The sequence below is a fragment of the Acomys minous genome, assembly GCF_964271855.1.
Source record: "Acomys minous genome assembly, chromosome: 1".
In the NCBI taxonomy this organism is placed as follows: Eukaryota; Metazoa; Chordata; class Mammalia; order Rodentia; family Muridae; genus Acomys; species Acomys minous.
Genome location: NC_140483.1, coordinates 180,569,479 through 180,576,611, shown reverse-complemented (window position 1 = coordinate 180,576,611; position 7,133 = coordinate 180,569,479). Strand labels below are relative to the sequence as shown.

At 41.9% G+C, this 7,133-nt stretch overlaps 1 protein-coding gene across 1 annotated transcript in view; it reads left to right on the top strand.

Moving 5' to 3' along the window:
• Nucleotides 1–1,360: 1,360 nt before the first annotated feature.
• Nucleotides 1,361–7,133, top strand: part of ELAVL2 (ELAV like RNA binding protein 2) — a 154,385-nt gene continuing 148,612 nt past the window's right edge. The window contains exon 1 of the mRNA XM_084765655.1: nucleotides 1,361–1,452. The gene's annotated coding sequence lies outside the window, so the exon portion shown is untranslated. The remainder of the gene's footprint in view (nucleotides 1,453–7,133) is intronic.

Sequence of the window (7,133 nt, the reverse complement as noted above, 5' to 3'; positions counted from 1 at the left end):
GGGTGGGGGTGTTTTTCACTTGAAGGGAGCAGATGGGAGGCTGCAGACTAGCCGGCCAGAGCATCTGTACCTGGCTACAGTGCCTGCGGCACACCTGCGGGCCAGGGCGGCGCCCACCTGTAGGCCAGGGCGGCGCCCCTGCAGGCACTCCCCGGTAGCCCGAGCGGGTTCCCCCAGGGGGTCGGCGGGCGGCGTGCAGACTTGCTGGAGCAGCTTTTGAGCACCTGCGCGTCTCCAGAGGGACAGGGCGCCAGAGTTCCAAGGCGCGCAGTCTGCGCGGGCCGGCGCCTCTGGGAGGCGCGCGGAATCGACCGAGCGCTCCGAGGACAGGTGCAAAGGTTGGCCCGTTCACTCCCCAGCAGCACCCCACCGTCCTCGCCCACCCTTGTTTCAGTTTTAGGGTCTTCTTAGTGTTTGGGTCGGGCCACTGTATATTGTGTTGTACTGAGAATGACCCGATGGGTTTTCTACTTCTTTGAAAGCTGACTGCAGAAAATGCCTTATAGGGAATTGGATTAAGAGGGAGGACGGGGACAGACACAGACAGACACAGACACACACAGACACACACACACACACACACACACACGAGAGAGAGAGAGAGAGAGAGAGAGAGAGAGAGAGAGAGAGAGAGAGAGAGAGAGAGAGAGAGAGAGAGATTGAGGAGATTGAGATTGGTTGGGGGGGGGGTGCTTTTTACCTCTAGGACAGACAGAATGATACATACTGTCATTAACAGTTTTGACCCACCCAGACCCCACCCTTCGATTGCATCCATCACAGTCATTACAAAGGGGCCGCTCTGTCTCGAAGCTTGCCCTGTTCCTGGGGCTCTCGGGCTGGCTTAATGAGGTGCACCCAGCCGGGGCTATTGTGCAGCGCGACCAAGACGGGAGTGAGACTGCAAGGATCCTAGCAGCTGCTTGCAGCAGCCTGGGCTGCAGCAGCCGCTAAAGCCCAGACCTCAAGTGGATGGATGACTCTGGAAGTGTTTTCCTGAAGGAACCCGCCAGGCTTTGGAAGACCGTGGCAGGGTTAGCGAACTTAGATGGGGCTTTCCTGTTGTGCACTTGAACTGGCTGGAGGCAAGTGCGGTCGCTCCGGTAATCGCGGGGGTGTTGAGGGCGGGGTTGGTGCTAGCGGTTTAAAGCCAGTCCTCAGTCAAAAGGGAGGCTAGGATCAATTTCCCCTCCAACCACTCAACTCTCCCTCTTACCTTTTGTTAGCTTGGCTTTCCCACCCCCTCCTCCTCCCTTGTGTGGTCTGAACCCTGTATCTCGCTCAGGGGGTTGATTGTGCATTTACATGTAATTCTGATTGGTGAATGCTCTCTCCTTTTTGTTGCGATTACTAGAGATACCTTAGTCCTGCCTTCCCAGTTCTGCGCCCAGCAAAAGCAGTTTTGAAAAATTAAGTGCAAAAAGCATGACAAAGCAATATGAGGTTGCTGTGGTAAGTGAACTTTTAAACCAAAAATTATCATTTTTTTTCTGGTATGCTCTGTGTCTGTGGGTGGTATACTGGGATTCACACACAAAGAGTTGGGGGCTGGGAAGAGGGGGTGACTAAACGGACAGAAAAAAAAACACTGTTTCTGATTTCTTTAATTTTTTTTTTCTCTCTTGGCAATGGTCAGCAGACAAGTTCTGTGCTTTTTTGATACCATTGGGTTGGCAATGGCCTTGATGCATTTAAAGTGGGTGAGAGTTGACAGTGTGTGTGTATTGGGGGGGGAACAGGGTGAGAGTTGACAGTGTGTGTATTGGGGGGCACAGGGTAAGAGTTGACAGTGTGTGGTATTGGGGGGCACAGGGTGAGAGTTGACCGTGTGTGTATTGGGGGTGCACAGGGTGAGAGTTGACAGTGTGTGTGTATTGGGGGGGGAACGGGGTGAGAGTTGACAGTGTGTGTATTGGGGGGCACAGGGTAAGAGTTGACAGTGTGTGGTATTGGGGGGCACAGGGTGAGAGTTGACCGTGTGTGTATTGGGGGTGCACAGGGTGAGAGTTGACAGTGTGTGTGTATTGGGGTGCACAGGGTGAGAGTTGACAGTGTGTGTGTATTGGGGGGCACAGGGTGAGAGTTGACAGTGTGTGTGTTTGGGGGGGCACAGGGTGAGAGTTGACAGTGTGTGTGTTTGGGAGGGGTGCACATGGAAGTATGATATTGTTTGTTTTCAAAAGAACCCTGAACCTCTGACTTAAAGAACTTGCCAGACTCTCTGGGGCGATGATTCTAACAGAGATGATTCTAACAGAACAATGGGGTCTCCCACAGCCCCTGAAGCTACCTCAGTCGCCTCCCCTGTGTACTGCCCCCGCCTTCTTCCCCAGGTAGCAACATTAGAGGCCATCTCTATTACACAGATGTTAAATCCTGAATAACAACAAATAATGCTTTTGAAAAGTTGTGGACTTAAAAGGTTAGGGAAAGGCTTTGCTTACGCCTTCCTTGCCACAGCAGCCTTTAATGGGAAAATACACAGATCCCTTTAACACCATCTCCTGAGTTGCTTTTATTTATTTTTAGATTGGAAGTATATTCCAGGGAAGAGTTCTTAGGTTTTATTTTATTTTTTTAATTTCATTAATTTTTTGAGAATGGCTATCCAATACAGTATCTGTGGTGTGGCAAACTTAGCAGTTCTAAGTTGGGTGAAGGCTCAACTTCTACTCTGGGGAAGTTTAAACTGGCTCGATCTTCTTGTATGGGAAAGAAATACTAGAGCTAGTAGTCTTGACCCCTTTTTATTATTATTGATGTTGTTTATTTTGTGGGACGAGATGCTTTTTTGACTGAGATACCCTATATTGGTATGAACCTGTACACTGTCAGATAAGGAAAAGCCATGTATTTGAGTCTTGACATCTGAATGATGCCATAGAAACAAAAAACGCCTCTTGAAGGTTGTTTTTGTTTTGTTGAGACTCTGGGCTTTAGTTTCTCTTTGTTGATGAAATTGCATTCTTATGATTCTCAAGATCTGTTCTAAACATCCTGTGAACCTAGAAACAGCAACAACAAAAATGCTTTTAACATGCATTATTGTACAGATGAATGAATTTCTGTACATGTCTTTAATAACTATTTTAATAAATGACTTTCCCCCCACACCCCTATTCTGTGAAGTTCCTGTTACTTCCCAGTAACTCTCACTCTCACAGCAAGGAGCTTCCTTCCAAAGTCAGCTTACCAAGTCATCAATGCTACTGTTTTCAGTTAGAGCTTCTAAACTCAATAGCTAATTAAACTACTTCCCATGCCCCGCCCCAAATCAGTTCAGTAAATTATGTGGGGGAGAAAAAAAATCCCAGAAGCTTAGAATTCAGAGTATTACATGTTTGGAGTGTCAGGACCTCCATAGGGAAGTTGGCTTTTCTGTGGACCTGGAAATGGACCACAGCCAGCCAGCAGCATTTTACAGACATAGTTCACTTTGGCCCTTACTATTCCCATTTCCTTAGTGATGTAATTATGCGTTTAATCCCAAACTATATTAGCATTATCTGGGGATTTTTAAAGAAATATATTGAACTGTATGTATGTATACAGTATTAAAGTAAGAATCCATTATCTACCATTGTATAGGTAATTGTAATTAAATATGTCTCCTGTACATAGATAAAAAAAGATCAGTTTGATACTCTAATTTAGAAAAATACCCTTAATTAAGAGTTCTTTTTAACAACATTCCCTCCCAAATAAGTCTTCAACTTTACTGTGGGTTCCCCACCTACATATTGAAAATACTGTTTCAGTTGAAGACACACAAAAATATTATTTGAGTTAGGTAACAAAAATAATTTCTGATATTTTCTCTCAATAATTCTGTAGTTCTTGTGCCAATGTTAAGGCTGCTGAATGCATATTGAAATTTCTTCAAAGAAGAATATAATATTATAATTTTTTGGTTTTTCTAAAAAAATCAAAATAGTTAAATATAAAGTATAAATATATTTTAATTAAATATAATGTTCTTTTAGGTATTATTAGCATATTATATATATATATAGATACCATATCCTAATATTTTTCCCTCAACCTTAGTCTATGCAAGAACTTTTTTTGTTTTGTTTTGCTTTTTTGCTTTTTGTTTTTGTTTTCCTTTTATTGTTGTTGTTGTTTGGAGACAGGGTTTCTCTGTGTAGCTTTGGCTGTCCCTGACTCTCTTTAAGACCAGGCTGGCCTCGAACTCACAGCAATCCACCTGTCTCTGCCTCCCGAGTACTGAGATTACAGGCATGCACCACCAAGTCCTCCTCCAAAAACATTTTAAAGTAGCAGAAACTTTATCATGCTCATAAGTAAAAAAAAATCCCTTATTTTATTAGGTTTGTGTATTCTATGTATATGAACGTTTTTCCTGTATGCATGCACGTATACCACATTTGTGATTGGTGCCTACAGACGTCAGAAGTGGGTGTTGGAAAGCCTAGAACCGAGTTAGGGATTGGTATATGAACCATTGTGTGGGTACTGGGAGCTGAACTCTGATCCTCTGCAAGAGCCACACGCTGAGCCATCTCTTTAACCCCCAGAAGGAAAAGTCTTAAATGCTTTTAAGCCTGACAAATAGTCACTGATTCTTTCAATATGGCTATTTTGAGTTATTATTTACATACCTTATAAGAAGTAGATGAGAAATAGGAAGTAGAGATCGCGTCGGCAGCTAGACTACCTCATGCTACATCAAAGGCATTGGAATTTTGACTTCTTGTACAATACCTAGGGATTGTAATGTACCTAGGAGCAAGGAAGCAAAGTACGACCGATTCAAGTAATGCTATCAGTGCTTTGGTGCTGGGGATTGAACCTAATACATACGAGACAAGATTTCTACCACTATGCTGTTTCTTCAGCAACACCAACATTTTTTCCCCATTTATTTACTGTGTGTATATATGGGGATGCAGGAGAAGGATACAGTGTGCGTGCAGATGGCAAAAGACAGCTTTCATGAGCCGGTTCTCTCCTTGCACCATGTGGGCTCTGGGGATTAAACTCAGGTAGACAGGCTTGGCTGTTAGCACCTTTATACACTGAGCCATCTCTTGGGCTCCACTAAGGTACAAAAGTAATCTTTGTTATCTTATTAGCATTATATTTAACATTTTATATATCTTATATATCAACTGTAGTCTAAAATAGCTGAGAATTTACTAGTTAACATTAGTTTAGTAGTCAGGATCCAGTCATATGGGTGATGGCTTTGTATACGTGTGTGATCTCAGCTAGCGTTCAGAACTCTTGAGTTGCAGGTGTATATGGCCTTGATACTTACATATTTACAGTCAGACATGTCATCAAACGTATTAGAGGATTTTAATTAAAACCTGTTACATTCAAGCTGGGTGTGGTGGCACACGCCTTTAATCCCAGCAGAGCCGGGTAGATCACTGTGAGTTCGAGGCCAGCCTGGTCTACAAAGTGAGTCCAGGACCGTTAAGGCTATCCAGAGAATCTCTGTCTTAAAAAAAACAAAAAGAAAAAAAGAAAAAAAAAAGCTGTTACATTCCAAACTTTGGTTCAAAGTGAAATAAACTATTTATCAAACAACAGAAAAAAATATGCAATCCTCTCCTAGACTTAAAAGACACTTAAATAAAACACATAATCTCTGATACTTGATACCTGATAACTTTTTGTTTGCATGACAAGAACTTTTTTTCAGAAAAAAACATAAACAACTCTGAAATACTTTTAACTACATCTCTAGCTGGTTTTAGATGCAGTAATGCCTGGTTTGGTTGGTTGTTTCTTCTCCAGAACTTTAATTATGGAGAATTTGTTTTCTTTTCTGTCCTATCTCCCCACCCTGGCAAAACAACCAACCAAATAAAACAAAACCAAAAATAGAATGCTTACTCATTTATAGTGGCAAAGTATCTTAAAATAAATTTCTACAATTCCTACCTAAATAAAAGGAAATAATAACTGCAAACTTAATTTTCCTTAAATTGAAACTAAGTATGTAAGGTGTTTTGTTTTGCTAGCAACTGAAACAGGATTTAACTTTTATTTTAAAAGACTGGAATATTGAGTTATGATAGTACTTCTAAAGAATAAAATCCTATATGATTTTGTAAGTAAGAGGATTATTCTATGTTTAGTTGTACTTCCTAAATTAGCATTTACCTTGACATTGTCAGTCTTTATCGCAGTTGTTCAGTGATTGAGGGTTCTCCATTTTATAAGCTGTCCTTGTTTGGTGAACTAAAAGGACCATAAAAGCAGAAAGTTACACAAAAAGTTAAAAGTTTCCGATGGAACCTGATTATATAGTTCCTTTTTAAAGAATAAAAGATGATCAATTCTTAGCCCAATGAGATAGATGTCTTGCAGACCCTAGGCAGCTGAAACAGCAGTTGAGTTCAAACCAGCCTGAGCTGTAGTGGACAACCCTGCCTCAGTCTACCCCAAGGCCCTCCAGAGGAGAGACTCTCCATAAACACCAAGAGAACAGCCTTCACACCAAGTGCTTTTTAAAAAATTAATCTTTGGTCCATAGATATTCCATCTCCGTATTTGTTGCCTATATGGCTAGATACATGAAAGTGGGGGTATTTGGATTTTATCAAAATAATCCAGGCAGGTTGTCCTGATTTTCATATTGCCCATATGGAAATATGTCTAAGGACATCCTTACAGCCGACTGGTAGCTGCTCAGGACTTCGTTTTTACTTGAAGAACAGGAGAAGCTTCCAGAGTAAATCCGGTGACTTTGTACAGTAAACAAGATCCCTAGCTTGTTTGGGTAAATAATTATTCTCTTTAAAATTGTGTTACTTTTGTAAAAATTCAGAGAACTTGTTTATTAAAAACAAACAAACAGACAAAAAAACAACCATGAGACGGTAAGCAGGATGATTCGTCTAGTAAAGATGCGAGTGGTGAAAGCCTGGTGGCCCGAGTGTCATCACCGGAACTTGTATGACCACTGAGGGAAAGAGGAGACTTGATAAGTTGTCCGTTGCCTTCCACATGTGTAGCCTACATACTGTGTACACACGCACACAATAATAAATACACAAATAAAGCAGTTGAAAGTGGGTGAACTGGCACATACTTATAACACCAACCATTTTCAAGGCAGAATCACAAGGATCATAGATTCAAGGCCAATATGGATGACA